This window comes from Rutidosis leptorrhynchoides, chromosome 6 (assembly GCF_046630445.1).
Source record: "Rutidosis leptorrhynchoides isolate AG116_Rl617_1_P2 chromosome 6, CSIRO_AGI_Rlap_v1, whole genome shotgun sequence".
NCBI lineage: Eukaryota > Viridiplantae > Streptophyta > Magnoliopsida > Asterales > Asteraceae > Rutidosis > Rutidosis leptorrhynchoides.
Window position 1 is genome coordinate 318,675,380 of NC_092338.1, and position 24,634 is coordinate 318,700,013.

A 24,634-nucleotide genomic window follows, 5' to 3' on the forward strand; every position below is an offset into this window, starting at 1 on the left:
CTTTCCCCTTAACTCGGTAACGTTTAGTCATTGGTTTTTGAACCGGTGAACGCGAATCTTAGATATGGATCCATAGGGTTTGACATCCCCACTCGGGCTAGTCGCGCTAGCATTTAACGGGTGTTTAATACTTCGTAAACTTACGCACTCACCAAGTGTACTTTTAGGGGGTGATATTACGTTAAGTTAGTTACCAAGTGCCCACGGTTGAACATATACTTTTCATACTGTTTTGAAACACTGAAATCTCGTGGCCTACCTTACATTACTGTTACATTTAAACTATAGCTCACCAACATTCGTGTTGACGTTTTTAAGCATGTTTTCTCAGGTGCTTAGAGGTTTGATGCTTCCGCTGTAGTAGTCTTGCTATGTAGACTCCCGCTGCTTTTGTTAGAGATGTCTCTGCATAAAACGTTTGCCTTGCATTCACAACTATGTTACTTTTGAAACAATGAATTTGTAATGACCTTCAGGTCTCGTACTTATGTTAATTGCTTCTATTCGTAGAAGCCTACTATCGTTTGTAAAACTTTTGATGTTGGTTATGACGTCACCCTTTCTTATGAATGCAAACTTATTTTAAAACAGCATATAGTGTTTGACCTTGTAATGATCTTGTTGTTGATGATCCGTACACGTTAATTTTGTACGGGGCGTCACATTGACGATACCTCATATGTGGGTTTAATTTCGATGTTGACGATACCACATTTATTGTGACGGATGGGAATTAAGTTCGATGTTGACGATACCATTCGTTGGGCTAGCCTTGAAATCTTGAATATTAATGGATGTTGAGAACATCAATGTTTTACGTGATGTAGTGTAGCATATTGTATTACTCGTGTTATATGCTATTATTGTGCTAGCTTATATTATCGGAGATTTAGCGTTATACTTTACGACGGTATGCTAATTAAAATGCTAGCGTGTATGAGGTAATTGGGTAAGTGATTGCAAGTAAGTAGGTTGTATATGTATGTGTATAATTATTGCATTCGCTAAGCGTTATGCTTACCCTCTCGTTGTTTACCTTTTTAGGATCCGGCGTGGACAAGGGCAAGGGTATACGTCTGGACTAGCGATCTCCCTACGTGATTATGCTCGAGTTTAGCTTTTGGAGTTCGACCTAGGTTTGGGTAGTTTAACCCCAAATACCATGCTCGGGTTTATGTTTGGTATTTAAACTTGTCGGTCGAAACTCGTATTCTTGAATTGTAAATGGGCAAATGATGCCCGGGGAGTCAAGTTCTTGTTTTTGGAGTTATTAAAACATGTAAACTTTATTTACTTATGCGGCGGAAAGCCTTTGTGTTGATGTTTGTCGATTACCGCGAAATTTGGTGTTGTGTAAAATTTTGTACAAGTCAGAATCAGGTCCAGACTAATGTCGCGCCGCGGCCCCTTTGGGGCGCGCCGCGAGCTTGAACGCATTTTGGTATCAGCTTTTTGATGGGTTCTGACCTCCAGTTTCCATTGTGGGCCGCGCCGCGGCCAGATGCACCGCGCCGCGGTAATTGCCTGACAGGCTTGGCCTGTCCACTTTTAAAAAAAAATGTTTTGCTATGTTTAACGGGTTGGGTCGTTACATTTCTCTTTTAGAATAGTATGGCAATGACATCTAAAGTGTAATGTTGTAATCTAGTGAAGCTAAGGGACCCATGATTTCACGGGATTATATAGAAAAAATTCTTGAATGATATTTTATAGATGACAAATATTATTTAACATAACTATCAAATTGACTCGAGTGACTATCAAGGAAATGTATGCACAATTACTATGTTATAATCCTATAAAAATTATACTAATATAGTACAACAATTTATGAAACATGCCGAGCAAGAAGAGGCAAACAAAACACAATTAATATGTTCACAACCAAACAACAAACTTGACTGTTTTACAAATTATATGAGACTCTCATACACAATGATAGAGAATTTAAGTAGATATGCCAAATTCTGAAATCAAGACTTCGTAACCTTTATCATGTCTTTTGCTTAGCCTTCAAAGTTGTTGTAGTCTGTAAGAGATCATTTAGCATAAGATTGTGCAATGCTTTGCTTCAGAGTTAGAAAACACAACATATGATGTTTCACGCTTATCAACCTATATTCCATTCAGGCTGTGAACCTACATACAATAACAAAAATATATATCTCATTAACATGAAGTGGTAATTCCACCTATTCGAATAAATAACTAAATCGAATTTCAGACACCAGAGCGTGCCAAATAGAGGTTTTAAACTTAATAGCAACATCCTCAATGAATAGATTAGCCAAATTACATGACAGTAGATAACAAAGCAAGTCAATACAAAAGTCAATATAACACAGAAAAAATCAAAAGAAATACTGTAGTGTGTAAACTACTCATACTTCTTATCTGCATCAGGTACTTTATAGAATGGAACTTTATAAAGTTGATGAACCTTCTCTAATTTTAGAACTAAAATAACATTAGATGGATCAAATTGCCATACATACCATATCACTAAAACGTCACTAAGCAAGTCAATAGTAAATGAGTGCACATTGAAGATTATAACTTAATATCTATTACTCTTTAAATCCATTATGAAATTGAATTCTTTAAAGCCTATATACATAAAAAGAGACAAATCAAAATGAAGAAGAACATGAGATATTGATATTGTGCAAACTGAAAGGATTTTTTTTTTTTTTTTTTTTTTTTTTTTTTGAAAAGCAAGAGTTGTTCCCGTCCCTGTCAGGGGAGATGCAAACTGAAAGGATTAATGGATGAAGAAAAGGCTTTAGGCACTGATCATAAAAAAACTTCAAGGAATGCAAGATTGCTTCATCTTTTGTGTAAATAGTGAAGTAATTACACATGGGAAATTAGTAAATGGGTCAAGATTGTTACATATACCTCATTCTATATTAACAAAACTCTAATGTTTACGGGCATTACTAACACTAAATAGACATGTTTTTTTAACAAACCAATAGCCGTTAACAAAAACTAATATTAACACTAGAATAATTATATCAATGAGAATGTCTAACATCATACTTCCTAATGACAATAGAGAAAAACATTAACAAAAACCAATACTAATACTGATACAACTTATACTACAAAACCTTTTTTTTAAACAATGTTGGTGCTATATTTAGTTAAAAACTTATAGCATTGATATTAAATATATTTAAAATATTAAGATGGTAAACTTAAGAAGTCGCTTGTTTAGTATACTTAATTTCAAGCCTAGCATAAACGCATGTATGTACCTTCTAAAACTGCTGAATGAGGAACAACAGAAGACAATGCTTTCATGCTTCTTGAAAGTGCAAGGATTCAATAGGTTTAATATAGAATAGCTTCTCATGTAATCTGCATGAAAACTCAAAAAATAAAAAATATTACGAACCATAACATGTCACAAAATAGACTTGACTGAGAATCCAAACCTCAAAAACTTTTAGTTTAAAATCAAAAGAAAAGCTTAAAATGCTTTTCAGTGTACACTTTCAATGACAATGCTTTCAGTGTATACTTTCAATTAGTAATACTCCTTCTAAATGTTCCTTTCCTGCAAGAGATCATTTACCTCCAATTATTAATTCGCTGTCACACCATTAGTTCGTGATGTATGATACCTATCAATTGTTCCAATTGTTCCAATTCATAGCTCAAATGTAATAGAAATAGAATTATACAACTAAAAATTTCAAAAACCAAATACTAAGCGATTAACCTATACATCAAAACATAAAATTAACAACATTCTAACTATCAAACAAACCCAAAACTCACACACAGCAAAATCAAAATTAAAAAAAAAATAAAATAAAAAAAAAAAACCGCATCATAAGCTCCCATTTCTAAACCAACACCTACTGCAGTTTTGATTTTGTACATTTTGAAATGTAGATGAACTGCATTTAAATCAACATGTACATGATTCACTTTAGTTCTTACTTTGGTTCAACCATTAATTTAACTATATAATAGTCTTATTTTTTGCTTGCCTTTCAAAAAAAAAAATAGTCTTATTTTTTAACACTTACCAATATATCTTCATCTTCAAGAAGAGAATAAGTAACACAAAGTTTCCTTACTCTTTTGCTTTCAACTATTGAATTTTAAAAACCACTGTGCATTTTTTCTGAGATTGCAAAAAAAAAAAAAAAAAGATTAAGCTATTGTATTCTATTTAGTCCGATTAAGCTGTGTAGCTAGTCATCCTATATTACTGCAGGAAACACCATACATTTAAGCACAAGACACTGCACTTTGACACCATACATTTTAAGCACAAGACACTGCACTTTGATATATATTGTAGTATGTATGTATTGGCAATAATTCTTAAAAATTCATAAATGTACGTTTGAAGATTAAATTGTAATTTGCAGCTTATCTTCATACAAACCTCATAAATGAAATTTTATACATCATAATCTCTGTATGAATACAAATTCAAATTCAAAATGCAAAACAAAAAAAAAAAAATCATAAATCACAACTCAATCATAATCTCTATCTCTATCTCTATATGTATAATAATTCAAAGGATTATGAAAGGAAACTAAAAATTACCACTAAACATTCAAAATCAGAAATATCAGATTAATCGATTTCGATTGACTTGTACAAATACACGGCTATGACCAGATTACAAATTAGGGTTTTTAATATGAAATTGTTAATCAATTATATAGAATAAAAATTGATGGTTCTGGAATATTGCATACCTTGAAATATTACATACATGATTGATGTATGAAAACCTCATTACGGATCTGCGATTGATTGATGAATATTACAGAAACATACATCGTTCATCCACCGTCGCCGGTCTTGAATTGATAATTCATCCCATGGTTTCAAATATCAAATAGGTTTTTGTTGATGTTGATGAAATCAGGTGATGAGACAAGATGTTATAATGGCAATTAATGAAAGATGATGGATGAAGGAAGATGTTATAATGGCAATTACTAAAACATGATGGATGAAGGAAGAGTTGGATTCAAAATTACTAGAAAGGGAATATTATTTGCAAATGCATTTAACTTTCATTGTATGCATTCAACTTTCAGATTTCCTATTATATGCATTCAACTTTCAAATCATTACTATTATATGCATTAAATTACTTGTATCTCAAGTAGCCGGTCAATATATAAAAAACGTTACGTGATTGGTCCCTCGATTTAACGCTCGTTAAATTATTCCGTTAAGTCTTCATCTTCATCTTATTTTCAGATTTCATCATTTCTAAATGAATCATTTCATCACAAACTATCACACCACCACTTTGATAACATTATTTCTTCCTTCCTTCCATTCCAACAAACATTCAACAGTTGTCTTGTTTAAAATTTTGTTGCAACAGAGCAACAATTCCAGAAAACACGACGGTGGTCGATTTCACAAATTTTGCTAAGTTTCAAATCGAATTCAACTACAATCGTCGCCATTGACTTAAAGGGATTCATCATTCAAAATAGTTGTTAATGGAGGTCCGTCAACCGTTCGTGAGTAACCAGACTGAAATGCCTTGGTGATGGTTTAGATTTAAAAACGATCTATTTGGGTGAGTCATAGATCTGAAATTCATCGACAATGGTTTAGATCTGAAACCGATTTGTTTAGATCTGAAACCGATCTGCTTTGGTGCAAGTTGAGAAGCTGCAAGTAGGATGAAAAACAATAAAGCTTTAATATGATCGATTATTGAAAATGTTGATGCGAATGGAAGTTAGTATAAGATCGATTACTAGTTGAATTTTTCTTTCATATTGTTGAATTTGTTTTGGGTGTTCCAGTGAAATGAATTTCGTTTTGGGTGTTCTAATTGAAAATGGCGAGGTAGATGATTTAATTATTATTATTATAATTATTATTTATTATTTATTATGATTGTTATAAGAATGTTGGATTGTTTATATATTTGTTTACCATTATTTGTCATAACGCTGTATGAATTTGATGATTATGATGATTGAATTAATTTGGATGATTTGATTTGGATTTGAGGTTTGTTGAAGATGAGGGGAAAAGGGGAAAGGAAAAGGAAAAGGAGAAGGTGAAAATGAGGATCAATGGCGTCATAAATAAACATAAATTACTAGCATGTCATTTCTAACAAACATGATGTAACATCCCGCGTTTTTCCGTTAAATTTATTTTTAACACTATTTTTTTTTTAAATAATACCTTTCGTTATTTAAATTCGTAGTTTCCGTTGACCAACATTCTTAATTTTCCCGTTATTTAATTATAACATCACTCGTTTACTCGAGCGTTTTTAAAATATTCGTTTGGTTAATTCCCGCACCCGCTTTGAAACTTGAGGGACCGAGGTTACCAAGTGGCCAAACTAGTTGACTAGGTCAACTAGTCAACCCACCTTATCCATCCATTCATTTCACCTCCCACCTTCTTCCTCTTTTCTCTCTACTTCCCTTTCATGAACTCAAACACCCATCTTCATAAAATCATCATTTAAATCCGGATCGAGAAGCAAACTTCAAAACAAATTACATTTTCGTGATCCTCTCTTCATCCTCTACATTTTGGTACCAATTTCTTCACATTTGGGTAACATTTCTAAAACTCTAGATTTTCTCTAAATTCGTTTTATATACTTGAAATGGTGTTAGTTAGTGTCTATGGCTCGTGTATAACATGAATATATGTTTTGTTTGTTCGATTTGTTGATTTGAGTAACTAGTTTGAACACTTGAAAATGGGTTTGCTTAATCTTTGATTTTGGAAGATTAAAGGTTGTTAAATTGTTAAAGTTCATGTTTTAATTGTGTTACTAGTATCACTAGCTTCAATTTGATGTGTAGGTTGTTTTAGAAAACTTCATAAACTTGATTATTGGTTTTGGTGGATTTGAGTTAGGGTTTGATGAACTTGAAATGAACTTTTGATGCTTTGAATGACATGAAATGTTATTTGTAAGTGTTAGGTTGTATTGTATGCTTGATCACCTTCGAAACGGCATATCATTCATATAAATTGGTTGCCGAATCATCGTATTTCATTTATGAACTTGAGTGCATTTAATGAGGAGCTTTGAATGTGATTTTGGTTGTTGTAAAAGTAAATGTGATGGATGAAATGTGTTTAGTTGTTTTCCTTGTCAAAATACCTTTCCGATGATATAAGATACATGCTTTGGTTGTTTGCGGGTCATAAATGGTGATTGGTTGAAGTTAGGTTCGTGCATAAAACTTAAAAACTGCCAGAATTCTCTGCACAGGTAATGGCGCGGCGCGCCATATACCCGCGCGGCGCGCCAAAGTGGTCTGTCCAACTTTGTCGATTTTTGAATAATGTTTGCTATGCTACGCACCTCCCATTCACATGTAACTTGTTCTAACATGCTCATATATGATTAAAAACCTCAGAAAAATAGTTCGGGACCCGACCCGAACGTGTTGACTTTTCGTTGACTTTGACCGACCGAAGTTCGACTTTTTGTCAAACTTAACCAAATGATTGTGCAATCTTCCTAACTTGTTTCTATACTTGTATCTTGCATGAAACTTGACAAATTGATTCACATGCTATATTTAATCGAGTCGTAACGAGCCATAGGACTAATTGAACACATTTCGCCCGACCTTGTGACGTAACTGGTTAATTAATACAACTTACTTGTTTAGGTCAAGGCTAAGCAACTATCATGCACACGTTTACTTTGTGAAGTACTTTTATACTCGTGCACTCGAGGTGAGATCATAGTCCCATCTTTCAAACAACTTTTATGCTTTAAACTATGGGATGAGAAACATATACGTATCATACTTTTATACATTGAACACAAGTACGAAAACGAACATTCCACGTACGGGTTTGAACAAAAATCCTCAATTCAATTATCATTAGTTACACTTGCAGGGTGTAAACATGAACTTATATTATGTGATCACATGGGCTTGACGAGCCTCATTCGGACGGTTCGCTACCGTTAGCGGATGAAATATATTTTCGGGTCTAGTTTATGTTCTAACACTACGCAAAGGGTGCAAAACAGTTAAGTTTGATAATTGGGTGCGCGGGATACAAACAACAACTTTGGAATGCAAATGATTTTGATAATCATCTTATACTAAATCTTGTGGTTCAAATACAACGTTTACTAAAACACCTATGATTTCACCAACGTTTTCCGTTGACAGTTTTCTATATGTTTCTCAGGTTCATACTTGGCTATTTGATACATGCTTCCACGTACACTCATACTTGCTTGGAGTCAAGCATGCATGCATACACTCTGATTTCTTGCTTGGGGTCAAGCATACATACATACATACGCTAGTGATAGCACCTTTGGATTCAAACATATTGTTTACATACTTACGCTATTTATAGCAACCGCGATTTTAAACTAATTATGTCGCAAGTTACCTCATTTATAATTTATACTTTTGCAAACTTAAAATTGTTGTCGAACAGTTTTGTAAACTAAACTTTGCAAGCATGATACGTTTCAAAAGAATGCGACATAATCTTGGTCAAACGAGTCTCATATAGGGACTACGACCACGTTTCGGGACCTCAGTTAGCGACGCCATCAATGACGATTTTGGTCGGGTCGCCACAGATGGTATCAGAGTGTTGGTTGTAGGGAACTAGGATGTGCATTAGTGTGTCTGACAGAGTCGTTGGGACGCATTAGTGAATCTAGACTACAACCGGATAGTTAGCCATTGCATTCTGACATACATTTGCTATAGATAGCACTTACTTGACTACTTGTGCATTATACTTGAATCATTCTTAGGCAAACTTCTTGATGGTACCAAGCTTTATCATACGAATCCGTATTCTACCACTTTCTGGTAACACACGTAAATTCAAGATTCATACACGTATGGATGACGACGACTTCATTAGTCACACTTGTTCAGGAACTCTGTCTCCCGGATTGTTATTTGCCACCGTTTAAACTTACTATCGGTTTCCCACTGGTGTTTCTTACTATCTACTTTTTGGTGTTACTACCATCACTACTCTAGGTGAGTATCGTCATCAACATTTATCACTACGGTTGCGTGCTACTCGTTATCATGACTCGTTACTCTTTTCATACCTGAATAAATTATTGTCTGACTCGAACCGCATTGACGTGAACAAACATTTATACACTTCCCTCGGGGAACGCTTCTTTAGAGTTGCAGAAATTCTTTCGATTTAATACGAGTCACGTTTGAGACGTCGTTACACTTTGTTCATTCTAGATCTTCACAGTTACACGAACTTGATGTTATGGAGTGATGTGGGAATGGAGGTATGAGTTAGCGTAATATAACGACACTCGATCAACGTGGTTATATTACGGTAAGCCATACCAAAGTTGTAATGACTCGTGATGGTGATTGGACTCGATCAACCTAATCACCACCATGTGCCATGTACATGACTTCATTTTTCTTGTTTGAATATCCAAAAACTCCGAGAATGTTGATAACAACCATACCAGGGACACATCTTCGATTATTGTCGAACCATACCCATGCTTCCGAAGGAATGACAAATTCTTTCATTTTCAAACATATGTTACACGTGTATACTATCTCGTTTTCGCACAGTTTTATCGACGAACTACGATATGCTTGTTATGCTCATATCGAGGCGGAAACTTCTCCCACATTACACTCGTACTTTCGTATAAAGAAACCTTCTACCTAAATTCTCAATGGAGGGAGAGACTCTTCACACTATACAAGCATTCACCACGAGGGTGAATAGTCCTAACGAACATTTTCAAAAATCGATAAATCTTCCGCGGCGCGAATTTCTTGAGAAACTTGTTCTATCTAACGTTTTCAAGTCCTAACAAACTTTTTCAAATATACCTTAAAGAAATGTACCTCGTTTTGGATCGAGATTCTCATTTCACTTCTAGATTTCGGAGTGCCTTACAAAAAGCCTCGGGACCACGCTTAAACATGAGTACAACACATCAACCACAACCCGACGGACCGAGCAAACATATGATTCAAACTTTGGAAACCATAATACGAGTTCGTGTTATCGACTTCAAATTTACTTGAGAAAAGTACTTGCCTCTAGTCAAATTCTCTTACTACAATAATTTTCATTCGAGTATTAACGTCACACTTTTCGAGGACCCGTATAGCAGTGAATGTCATTTTCTTAAATTGTTGAACCGAAGTAGGTGACAAGCGAACCACCGGACCCGAACTCATTCATGAAACAACCGGAAAATTTTTCAATTCCAGGAAAGGCTCAAGACGGCCCGTAGTCGCCAAAAGAGCCATACAAGGGTTAAACGTAAACCTCTCGAATTCCAAGTGGGAAACCGCGTAACGTTAAAAGTCGCACCTTGAAAAGGTGTAGTCCGTTTCGGAAACGTAGAAAGCTAAATCCGCGATATTTTTAGTCCTTTTGAAATTTTGGGGTGTGTTGTGCCCGTTGCTTACCGCTTCGAACTTCCGACTCAAACAAATTCCGTTCATCCTACATTCTGTGTATCAAACTTAAAGGCGTGTCTTGTGAGTCAAGAACTTGTTATCCTCTTCGATGAACTTACTATCAACGATAAACCTCACTTCCAAGGAGGACCGGTTGAAACTATAAATCGTGGAACCAAACTTTAAACCAACGTAAAATCGCGACTGTCGAAGTTCGTTGAAATACCCGAGGGAGTACCTTCACTTATTCGTAGAACCGACAACGCAAGATCTCGAGGAAGAAACAACGACTACTACTTCCAACTAAATTTCGGGACGAAATTTCTTTTAAGGTGTAGGTAATGTAACATCCCGTGTTTTTCCGTTAAATTTATTTTTAACACTATTTTTTTTTTAAATAATACCTTTCGTTATTTAAATTCGTAGTTTCCGTTGACCAACGTTCTTAATTTTCCCGTTATTTAATTATAACATCACTCGTTTACTCGAGCGTTTTTAAAATATTCGTTTGGTTAATTCCCGCACCCGCTTTGAAACTTGAGGGACCGAGGTTGCCAAGTGGGTAAACTAGTTGACTAGGTCAACTAGTCAACCCACCTTATCCATCCATTCATTTCACCTCCCACCTTCTTCTTCTTTTCTCTCTACTTCCCTTTCATGAACTCAAACACCCATCTTCATAAAATCATCATCTAAATCCGGATCGAGAAGCAAACTTCAAAACAAATTACATTTTCGTGATCCTCTCTTCATCCTCTACATTTTGGTACCAATTTCTTCACATTTGGGTAACATTTCTAAAACTCTAGATTTTCTCTAAATTCGTTTTATATACTTGAAATGGTGTTAGTTAGTGTCTATGGCTCGTGTATAACATGAATATATGTTTTGTTTGTTCGATTTGTTGATTTGAGTAACTAGTTTGAACACTTGAAAATGGGTTTGCTTAATCTTTGATTTTGGAAGATTAAAGGTTGTTAAATTATTAAAGTTCATGTTTTAATTGTGTTACTAGTATCACTAGCTTCAATTTGATGTGTAGGTTGTTTTAGAAAACTTCATAAACTTGATTATTGGTTTTGGTGGATTTGGGTTAGGGTTTGATGAACTTGAAATGAAATTTTGATGCTTTGAATGACATGAAATGTTATTTGGAAGTGTTAGGTTGTATTGTATGCTTGATCACCTTCGAAACGGCATATCATTCATATAAATTGGTTGCCGAATCATCGAATTTCATTTATGAACTTGAGTGCATTTAATGAGGAGCTTTGAATGTGATTTTGGTTGTTGTAAAAGTAAATGTCATGGATGAAATGTGTTTAGTTGTTTTCCTTGTCAAAATACCTTTCCGATGATATAAGATACATGCTTTGGTTGTTTGCGGGTCATAAATGGTGATTGGTTGAAGTTAGGTTCGTGCATAAAACTTAAAAACTGCCAGAATTCTCTGCACAGGCGGCGCGCCAAAATGGTCTATCCAACTTTGTCAATTTTTGAATAATGTTTGCTATTCTACGCACATCCCATTCACATGTAACTTGTTCTAACATGCTCATATATGATTAAAAACCTCAGAAAAATAGTTCGGGACCCGACCCGAATGTGTTGACTTTTCGTTGACTTTGACCGACCGAAGTTCGACTTTTTGTCAAACTTAACCAAATGATTGTGCAATCTTCCTAACTTGTTTCTATACTTGTATCTTGCATGAAACTTGACAAATTGATTCACATGCTATATTTAATCGAGTCGTAACGAGCCATAGGACTAATTGAACACATTTCGCCCGACCTTGTGACGTAACCGGTTAATTAATACAACTTACTTGTTAAGGTCAAGGCTAAGTAACTATCATGCACACGTTTACTTTGTGAAGTACTTTTATACTCGTGCACTCGAGGTGAGATCATAGTCCCATCTTTCAAACAACTTTTATGCTTTAAACTATGGGATGAGAAACATATACGTATCATACTTTTATACATTGAACACAAGTACGAAAACGAACATTCCACGTACGGGTTTGAACAAAAAGCCTCAATTCAATTATCATTAGTTACACTTGCAGGGTGTAAACATGAACTTATATTATGTGATCACATGGGCTTGACGAGCCTCATTCGGACGGTTCGCTACCGTTAGCGGATGAAATATATTTTCGGGTCTAGTGTATGTTCTAACACTACGCAAAGGGTGCAAAACAGTTAAGTTTGATAATTGGGTGCCCGGGATACAAACAACAACTTTGGAATGCAAATGATTTTGATAATCATCTTATACTAAATCTTGTGGTTCAAATACAACGTTTACTAAAACACCTATGATTTCACCAACGTTTTTCGTTGACAGTTTTCTATATGTTTCTCAGGTTCATACTTGGCTATTTGATACATGCTTCCACGTACACTCATACTTGCTTGGAGTCAAGCATGCATGCATACACTCTGATTTCTTGCTTGGGGTCAAGCATACATACATACATACGCTAGTGATAGCACCTTTGGATTCAAACATATTGTTTACATACTAACGCTATTTATAGCAACCGCGATTTTAAACTAATTATGTCGCAAGTTACCTCATTTATAATTTATACTTTTGCAAACTTAAAATTGTTGTCGAACGGTTTTGTAAACTAAACTTTGCAAGCATGATACGTTTCAAAAGAATGCGACATAATTTTGGTCAAACGAGTCTCATATAGGGACTACGACCACGTTTCGGGACCTCAGTTTGCGACGCCGTCAATGACGATTTTGGTCGGGTCGCCACACATGAGGGACTAATGATGTAATTTTGTTTAAGAGGTGACTGGTTGTTAATCTGCTACAAGAGGTTAAATGCATACAATAGTAATGATTTGAAAGTTGAATGCATACAATAGGAGATCTGAAAGTTGAATGCATACAATAGGATTTTGATGAAAGTTCAATGCATTCTCAAATAATTTTCCCTACAAGAAAAGAAGTGAAAGAGGATGAGCATGCGTGATTTTGAAGTGGCAGAAGTTTATTGTTTTTCAGTTTCAAGGAGCACGCGTTTTTTTATTATTTTTTTACTGATTTTAACTAATTAAAAAGATTTTTTTAATTCAAAAATAATTTAATATATGACATCATGTACATGGGCTGAATTTTTTTTTTTTTTTTTTTTTATCAAAGAAGGTTAAGGCTTTTTAATGATGTCATCATAGCCCTTTATATGATTAGAATATATAAGCCTAGCTACTCCCGATTTACTGGAGCTTTACTTGTTAAAAAACTCGATTTGAGTGAGGCTATATAAGTTCGGACCCGAACTTGAACGTATTTTGAAACTTGTTTAATAAATGAGCCCGAGCTCGAACTTTATATCTCGAGATCGAAAATCTCGCGAATCTAATCTTGTTTTTTGTTTATGTACACTAAAAACTGTTATCATAATAGTGCAATATATAAATAAATAATGATAATTGTTATATGTTATATATATATATATATATATATATATATATATATATATATATATATATATATATATATATATATATATATATATATATATATATATATATATATATATATATATATATATATATATATATATTCAAAAGTTCAAACGAGAACCAGAAAAAGAGTGAGAACTGCGAGAACTTTTAATTTACATAGATTTTTACATGTGAGTAGATTGAATCACCTATAAATGTTGATGGGGAGTAAAAATAAACATAAAATAGTTTGATACGGAGTAAAACTTATATTTTACCTATATAATCAAATATATTGTTTCTCGTTCACATGTGCATATTTGTTTTGTAATCATGTGAACATTTTATATGATTAACAATTTAACATGTAATTTGTGGTAATGAACATATGTTTGTTAATGATATGAGCACTAATTAACATTTGCATGTAATTTGTTGCATATAAATACATAAAAACTATGAATTTAAAGAGTTCTCACAGTTCTCGCCCTAGTTGTGGTTCTCGTTTGAACCTGCCCCTGGGCAAGTTCAAACGAGAACCACAAAAAGGGCGAGAACTGCGAGAACTCTTTAATTACATGGTTTATATGCATTTATATTCAACAAATTGCATATAAGTGATCTAATGTTCATATCATTGGCAAAAAAATGTTAACAACCACTATTACATGTTTAATTGTGAATTATATGAAATGTTCACATGTTACACAAATACATCTGCACATGTGAACGAGAAATTATATATTTGGTTATATGGTAAAACTATAGGTTTTTTAAACTATTTTTTGTTCAACCTTACTCTCCATCAACATTTATATGTGATTCAACTTACTCAAATTTAAAAATCCTTGTAATTTAATGGTTCTCGCAGTTCTCGCCATTTTGTTGGTTCTCGTTTGAAATTTTGGCTATATATATATATATATATATATATATATATATATATATATATATATATATATATATATATATATATAGTGGTAGGATCAAGGGGGAAGTAACCAATCGGGGGGAAGAGGGGGAAGCAATTTTTTTTTTCGTTTTTTGAAAAAACTTTGTTCACGAACATTATAGATTGGATGGAAATATGAACATTCAATAAAGACACTTTGTGATAAATGTTTTTATTTTGACGGAAAAGCGCTCGAAGAAGTAATATATAACAATTATCGTGTTTTTCGAGCGTATGTTGAGGTTTTAGATGTTAGGGTTTAGATATTAGGGTTTATAGGGTTTAGATATTAGGGTTTAGAAATTTAGGGTTTAGGGTTTAGATATAGGGTTTAGATTTAGGATTTAGATTGAGTTTTTAACACGAACAGTTTAGAATTTAGGGTTTAGGGTTTAGGGTTTGGTGTTTTGGGTTTATGGAATAAACCCAAAACACTAAACCCTAAACTCTAAATTGGGCTAAATTTTACTTCACAAAACATGGAGAAAAAAAACGGTCACATTCTTCACGAACAATATTATCGTGAATGTTATTTTTGTCGATCGTTTTCCCGCCTAAATAATAACATTCATCACGAAGTGTCTCTTCTAAATGTTCATGTTTTCGCGTGATCTTGATTCCGGAAATTTTTTTTCCAAAAAACGAAGAAAAAAATTTTTGCTTCCCCCCGCTTCCTCCTGATTGGTTACTTCCCCATTGATCCTGCCCCTATATATATATATATATATATATATATATATATATATATATATATATATATATATATGGGCAGGATCAATGGGGAAGTAACCAATCGGGGGGAAGCGGGGGGAAGCAAAAAAAAAATTCGTTTTTTTGGAAAAAAAATTTCCGGCATCAAGATCACACGAAAATATAAACATTTAGAAAAGACACTTCGTGATGAATGTTATTATTTAGGCGGGAAAATGATCGACAAAAACAACATTCAAGATAATATTGTTCGTGAAGAATATGAACGTTTTTTTTTTCATGTTTTGTGAAGTAATATTTAGCCAGATTTAGAGTTTAGGGTTTAGGGTTTAGGGTTTAGGGTTTGGTGTTTTGGGTTTATTCCATAAACCCAAAACACCAAACCCTAAACCCTAAACTCTAAACCGTTCGTGTTAAAAACTCAATATAAATTCTAAATCTAAACCCTAAACCCTAAATTTCTAAACCCTAATATCTAAACCCTATAAACCCTAATATCTAAACCCTAATATCTAAACCCCAATAGCTAAAACCTCAACATACACTCGAAAAACACGATAATTGTTATATATATTACTTCTTCGAGCGTTTTTCTGCCAAAATAAAAACATTTATCACAAAGTGTCTCTACTAAATGTTTATATTTTCATCCCATCTATAATGTTCGTGAACAAGGTTTTTTCAAAAAATGGAAGAAAAAAAAATTGCTTCCCCCGCTTCCCCCGATTGGTTACTTCCCTCTTGATCCTACCACTATATATATATATATATATATATATATATATATATATATATATATATATATATATATATATATATATACGACCTAGTACGTTTGTTTGAAAGAAAAATATTTTACGGTACAAGGCTAAAATGGTGGGGCAGTGAAGAGTAAAGATATCCAAAGGAGTTGGGCTGGCGTTAATACAGTTCATCCCGTGGATACTTCATTGTCATTCAGTGGGGATCTTTATATATACCTCTCAAGTCTCAACCTATAGCTACACCATCCAAACATTAGAATTGTTCCTACTTAAAATGACTTCACTACCCTTGTTTAGATTTTTCTGTAATCACTCACTCTCTTTAATCTAACAAATTATGTTTTTATATATAATTTATATTTAATATTAATAGTAAATGTATTATATATTGAAAATAATAATGTTATTAATACTGATTTTTATGAAAATTATATTACTTTCATAATAATAATAATAATAATAATAATAATAATAATAATAATAATGATAATATTAATCATAATTGTAATCATAATCATAATAATAATAATAATAATAATAATAATAATAATAATAATAATAATAATAATAATAATAATAATAATAATAATAATAATGGTTATAATACTTATAATTATGATAGTAATAATAATAATTACAATACTAATAATAATTATAATACTTAGTAATAATAGCAATAATTAATAATTAATAATAACAATAACATTAATAATAATAATATTATAACAGATTAGATGTATCAGATTTTATATTTATGTAATATTAATGATACTGATTTTTAATATTGCCATTAATATTTATTTTTAATAATAATAATGAAAGTAATAATAACAATATTAATCTAATAACTATATTCTAACTTGTAATTACATATATTAATATTATATTTTATTAATTATGTAATATTTAATATTTATATAATATACATTATTTATATTTAATATTTATACATTTTAACAATATACATATAGTAATGGTTATGTATAGAAATCATATATATATATATATATATATATATATATATATGTATATATATATATATATATATGTATATATATATATATATATATATGTATATATATATATATATATATGTATATATATATATATATATATATATGTATATATATATATATATATATGTATATATATATATATATATATATATATGTATATATATATGTATATATATGTATATGTATGTATATATTTACAAACAATCGTTCGTGAATCGTCGGGCATGGTCAAAGGGTAATTGATTACATGAATGTAGTTCCAAAATTTTGAGATTCAACATTACAGACTTAACTTATCGTGTCGAAAACATATAAAGATCAAGTTTAAATTTGGTCGGAAATTTCCGGGTTGTCACAGTACCTACCCGTTAAATAAATTTAGTCCCGAAATTTGATTAAAATGGTCATGGCTGACAATAAGTATGTTTTCATGATGCATACGAGCTGAAAATTAAAGTTTTATCATCAGCGAGTAACATGGATAAAACAATTTGTTTATGTGAAGAGTATAAGTGAAGTTATCGCAAAAGAGTGAAATAAGTAAATGCATATTCACTTTAACCGATAACGTAGTCACGGTTGATTTCCGGAATTCAAGGGTTTTTAGAGGAAATCTTTGTAATAAGATTTGGTTCTTCGGTAATTAAGGAAATTAGGATCTTCTTAGGTTATATGCAATAATCTATATCGATTGTTCTGTCGATTATTTTACTATAAATCCACCCTCTTCGTTTCCTTAGTTCCACAGCTCATACCTTCTATTCTTTCTCCCTCCGTTCATACTTTAAGGCATTCATTAACATGCTCCACCCGGTTCTAATTATCGATATACTCCTAACTTTCATATCTATTGTTCTTCTTTTTCATCTGCCGCCGGAAGAATCTATTCACTTCTACTATACTCTGAGTTTTATAGTGTTTTTAGTTCTCTCGTGTCTTTATATTGCTATACGCATCGATATACATGGTTTGTAATTTCTGGGTTGTTTTTGGGGTTTATATCCTTCCTTATTTTTCGGAGTCTCTATTTCTGTTTTTCTATAATCATTGACATCTACGGTTAATGCTCTCTTCTATTTACTGCGATTTATACTCCCAATTATATTTCGAAACTTCATTCTTTCATTTTCTCTTCTTACCATTAAGCACCGCCTGTAATGGTCCAGAATTCGTAGATATGAATTTCGGAATGAACATGGTTAATGTTCTAAGAAAGAAATTGTAATGGCACGACCTTGATTTGTCAAATTACGAGAATATCCGAAAAAGACCGAATCATCAAGAAAATATTTTCTTGATATTTTAGAAGTTAAATAGAATGAAAGAGTTATATAACATGGCGCATGATGACGTTATGGTCTGTGAATCATCATGTTCCATTTAGAAACTCAGCATGACTTACTGTAATATAATCACGTTGATCAAGTGTCATTATATTATACTAACTCATGCTTCAGTTTCCAACACTACTTCAAACATTCATATTTTATACTCGAAGTTTTAAAATTTAGAAACTAAAATAGTTTCTTTTATAATGTAACACAGATAATGCGAAGAGGTAAATGATTTCGGATAACAATTGGTATGAATATATCTTCAGGAACGTCGAAGATATTTATAATGAAAGATATGATGATATCTTAGAATTTCTAATATCAGAGGATGGTGAAGAATATTGTTCGCAAGGGTTTAGAGTCAGGAGCAAGGTATTCGTTAATGACTTCAGCAGATACTGAATCATTTAGATTCTTTGAAGGCAGGTTTAGTCTTTGTGATTTGTCCACAGCCTCCTTCATAGTTTGCTCAATCCATTTTCCAGTACCAAACCATCTCTTTTTCTGAGCTTTGCCAACCCACTATTCTTTATCATCAAACTTTCAACTGTTAAGATAGTTTACAGTTTTTGCTGCTTCATCAGCATTTTTCAAAAAATTCAGAGAACTAGTTCACAGTTTATGGTGTTTTTCAGAAACTTCACATTCACAGTATATAAGTCTAGGAGATAGACGTTATATGTATATATATAACTGTTGGCGTAGAATTGCTGCGAAATTCGAGAATAATGATTGATGATTTCCGACAGTTGGTATGGCAATTATTGTTACATGATGCAGATGAGTAGATGATGGGTTTTCATGAATAATATAGATATTTTTCAGAGAGACTAAAGCCGAAGTTACTGGTACATCTGCTGATAATGTGGTAGAATATAAAAGGTTCTTCGATAACAAAAGGGTAATCGTATATATCAGGGTTATAATAAGGCTACTCCGAATGAAAGATCGAAATTGACTTGTTGGAGCTGTGACAGAATTTGCTACTTTGAAAAGGAATCGTAAAGTTATTTTTGCTAATAAATGCCAAAGGATCTGACGCGGGTACGTGTTAAAATGTGACTTTGGTTTCAAGAGTTTTTCAGGTGCATGACTATGGGTAACATATGGTTGGATCATCATCTCGATTGTGATCACTAATATTCATAGGATGTTCTAGGATTTTGAATGATACAAATACTTTTCTGGGTTCTATGAATAAAAATAATGTTCTAGCACAGTTTTGAAGTCAAAGTATAGCTTTGAAAGATATAGGGATCTAAGAGTGATATCTTCTGTTAAATCTTGACTTTGAATTTCTGATCTATTCAAAATCAGGGTATGTAATTTATGAAAATGGTTGTCCTGATTTTATGAAATAATGTGTATCGCTGTAAAAGTAGTGAATATAGTTAGTGATTGGTGAGTCAGAATCGAAGAATGTATAGTGTAACATATTAATGTGAAATCTAAGTATTTCTCGGGTATTACCTACCCGTTAAAAGTTTCACAAGTAATATCTTGTACAAGGGAATTTTATTACAGTCTTTATGAAAATACATGTATATTTTCTTCAGACGTAATACAGATTTAATGAGTTAATGTAATATTGACTCATTTGATTTTTGGATGGATCTAGAATTGAATAATCTCTAAAACCTTTAGAAATTACGTAATCTTCGCTGATTATCTCTTCAATGTAAATGAAATTATGAATCAATACTTCATTATTCATTTTTATTGTTTTTCCTCGGTGAATGGTGTTGGTGCTTGTGGAATTCTTGCGAACTTCGCAAGATACGAATGTTGATTTCTAGAAAATTTCGAGTATATCGAAAATGGAAGTGTAAAAATCAAACATACAATTGAATAATACACTTGGTTTATTATGAAATGGAATTCATTGATTTGAGACAGAGATTGTAGTTAACGATGGTTAAGTGGTTAACGACGGATGTACCTCATAGCATATTAGTGATATGAATTAACCGAGCAGTTAAGATTCACACATAATAGGTTAGTACAAAAAGATTTAATATGTTTTCGAAATTTATATATATAATATATACATATAAATTCTTCAGAGGGAATGAGTTAATACTTCATAACTCGTTGATACCATATACTTGTTGTTGATCAGTGATGATGTTCATGGTGACTATGGATCTGGCGGAGCTTGTGATGAGGTAGATGCTGCTGGTGCTGACTATGCTGACGGTACTAACGGTGCTGGTGATGCTTGTGTAAGTCTCGCTTGTAAATCACACACTATTCCAGTCAGGGTTTCTACCCTTTTTTCTATCCACTTATCTGATTTATGGTTAAGGCTAGGATAGATAATCTCTAAACTTTAGAAATTACATAATCGCCGTAGAATGTTTCCCCAATGAAGTTATGAATCAATACTTCATCGTTTATTATTGTTGGTATTCCTTGGTATCTACAGGGCGTATGACTTCGATGCTCGTGGGACGGATTATGAAGTTGAGGTTTGTGATGCGGTTGTTGTTGGTGGTGGTAATGGTACTATTGGTGTTGTTGATGGTGGTACTGTTGCTGCCGTTGTTGCTGCTGGTGCTTGTAATCTCTGCACCATATGTTCCAAAGCCACTACCCGAGCGCGAAGCTCGTTAACTTCTTCTATTACACCTGGATGATTGTTGGTTTGGACGAACGGATGAATAAGATCTAGAATTTGAGATAGTATATAGTCATGACGAGATACTCTGGAAATGAGAGAGAAAATGGTGTCTCGAACAGGTTCGCCTGTGAGTGCTTCAGGTTCATCGCCAATAGGGCAATGTGGTAGGTGAAAAGGATCACCTTCTTCTTGCCTCCATTGATTAAGTAGGCTACGAACCCATCCCCAATTCATCCAGAATAGATGATGGCTGATTGGTTGGTCCATTACGGTCACACTGCTTTCGGAGCTCGAGTAAAACTCCATATCGGAATAGCTGTCGGAATCCGGGGAACTGGAACTGGTTGCAGGATCCATCTCGTACAGAGTAGGGAAATGATTTTTTGATATGAGGAAGGTTATAAGACTTAGATTTGGTATTCTTTAATACATAAATTACATATGTATATATATAATACCGAAATCCCATAAATTATGGAGGAATCTTTGAAATATGTCAGGCAAAGTTTACAGTAACAGATACGTTAAGATATGCATTAGCAGATACGCTAAGATATGAATTTTGTCTATACACTATTTAAGCAATCAATGCAGTAAGATGTGTCTAGACTAAGAATGATGAGCATTTAATTTTCAACAATAATGATAAGCAAAACTTTTTGACATGCAGACACGGTCGAAGTCCAGACAACTATCAGTTAGATACACTAATGCAAGACCTGATTTGCTAAGACCATCGCTCTGATACCACCTGAAATATCCCGTCCTAATCCATAAGGACGAATACAATAATGTATGGTTACATCGCAAGGTACTTGACCTCTATATGTTACATTTAACAAACATTGCATTCGTTTTTAAAAGACAAACTTTCATTTCATTGAAAGTTGACAGGCATGCATACCCTTTCATAATATATCCAATCTATAAATGACTTAATCTGTTATCTTCTTAATAATAATCTTTATTGAACTCAATGACTTGAATGCAAAGTCTTTTGAAATATGCCATGAATGACTCCAAGTAATATCTCTAAATGAGCAAATGCACAGCGGAAGATTTCTTTCAAACCTGAGAATAAACATGCTTTCAAGTGTCAACCAAAAGGTTGGTGAGTTCATTAGTTTATCATAAACATTCATTTCCATCATTTTAATATACCACAAGATTTTAGATATATAATTGTACACGTAACCCGAGTACAAAATAGTACGCATAACCTGCGAATTAAAAATCATTTATATGGTGAACACCTGGTAACCGACATTAACAAATGCATCTAGAATATCCCCAATATACAGGTACACTCATCTGTATATAAAATCAAAGTACTAAAGCATCCGTAACCCAGATGGGACGTGTCAAAATCCATAGATCTATCTTCAGGATTCGCGTCAATTTGGGGGTCTATTCCCAAATTCTTAGGCTACCAAGCTAAAAGGGTGATATCCAGTATCATAATTCAACCATAGAATGTAGTTTCAAGTACTTGTGTCTATTTCGTAAAACAGTTATAAAAGCAGCGCATGTATTCTCAGTCCCAAAAATATATATAAAAAGGGAGTAATGAAACTCACAATACGATATTTTGTAGTAAAAATATTCATACGACTGAACTGAACAATGCAGGGTTGGCCTTGGATTCACGAACCTATATCATTTGTATATTTATTAATATACATAATTGTAATCAAACAAATACATATAAATTTATTAGTTATATCATTTTTATATTAATAACATATATATTTTCATATATTCATTTTTATATATTTTAAATAAATAAAATTATAATTTTTGTATATTATAAATGTTAAATATATATTTATATATATTTATATATATATATATATATATATATATATATATATATATATATATATCATTTGTTTGTAAAGATAGTTATTAATATAATACTAAATATGATAATCATTATAATACTGATAATATTAATAATAATACTTATAATAATAATAATAATAATAATAATAATAATAATAATAATAATAATAATAATAATAATAATAATAATTATAAAATTAATAGAACTGAGATTGAAAGTGTATACTCTCCTAAAAAGAAATGCTTCAGACGGGACTCGAACCCGAGACCTCTCGTTAACTGACATAATATCCTAACCATTCTTCTGTCTTGTTTTATCTGACTAACCCAGACCCGAATATTATTTAAACGTTCCTTCCTGTTTCCCTTTTTCTTCATCAAACTCCAATCGACCAGATACCATATACCAATCATAAATGCAAATCTAAGGTTTGGTTTAAGACTTGAAAGTGATCCAGAATAATCAGGTGAGGGTTATTTTGATTTACAGAAAGGAAAAAAAAAATATTACAGCAGCAACAGCAAAAGCTCGATAGAGCACGATGAACTCAATATATGATTCAAATTTCTAGACGCTTTTAGACTAAGATTTCTATATGAAAGAGGTAGTAAATCACTCATAAAAACTTTGTGAATCGTCAATTGATCTAAAAACATTAAACTGAATTCGAATTTTACGAAGAACACAACATTTGACTTTTTATTTCGAAACTTTGACTCCAAAATTCATGGTTGATTTCACAAATTAAGATTTGAAAATTTACAGAAAGATTCATGACATGATTAAGAACACTTCCGCATTTTTAAATATTTAAGATTGAATCGAAATTTAAGATTTGATTCTCACCTTCTTCGAACAGGGTACGAATGGTTTTTCCTATTTCTATTTGAATTTCTTAAATTTGCAGTATGATGTAAAGTGTGTAATTGAGTGATTGATGATAGAGGTCGAATAATTCATCTTCTAAACTAACACCAATCAATTTATAATGGAAAAGTGGAGTTGTCAGTCACGGGTAATCAGAAAAAGAAGAAGAATTAAAAAAAATTTGGTTTTATTCTAATCAGATAGTGATATGCATACGCGTTTATATATATATATATATGTTTTTATATATAATTTATATTTAATATTAATAGTAAATGTATTATATATTGAAAATAATAATGTTATTAATACTGATTTTTATGAAAATTATATTACTTTCATAATAATAATAATAATAATGATAATAATAATCATAATCATAATCATAATCATAATCATAATCATAATAATAATAATAATAATAATAATAATAATAATAATAATAATAATAATAATAATAATAATAATAATAATAGTAATAATAATAATAATAATAATAATAATAATAATAATAATAATAATAATAATAATAATAATAATAATAATGATGGTTATAATACTTATAATTATGATAGTAATAATAATAATTACAATACTAATAATAATTATAATACTTAGTAATAATAGA

General features: G+C 32.1%; 1 long non-coding RNA gene across 3 annotated transcripts; it reads right to left on the reverse strand.

Annotated features, from left to right (window-relative positions):
• Positions 1 to 1,769: 1,769 nt before the first annotated feature.
• LOC139855381 (uncharacterized) lies at positions 1,770 to 5,007 on the reverse strand. Of its 3 annotated transcripts, XR_011761421.1 has the most exons (4): positions 4,728 to 5,007; positions 4,041 to 4,138; positions 3,261 to 3,363; positions 1,770 to 2,139 (listed from the first exon to the last, which is right to left on the reverse strand). It is a non-coding gene; the product is annotated as an uncharacterized lncRNA (long non-coding RNA). The 3 variants fall into 3 exon arrangements; XR_011761419.1 differs by lacking the exon at positions 4,041 to 4,138; XR_011761420.1 differs by lacking the exon at positions 4,041 to 4,138 and having other exon boundaries at positions 3,261 to 3,562.
• Positions 5,008 to 24,634: the final 19,627 nt, after the last annotated feature.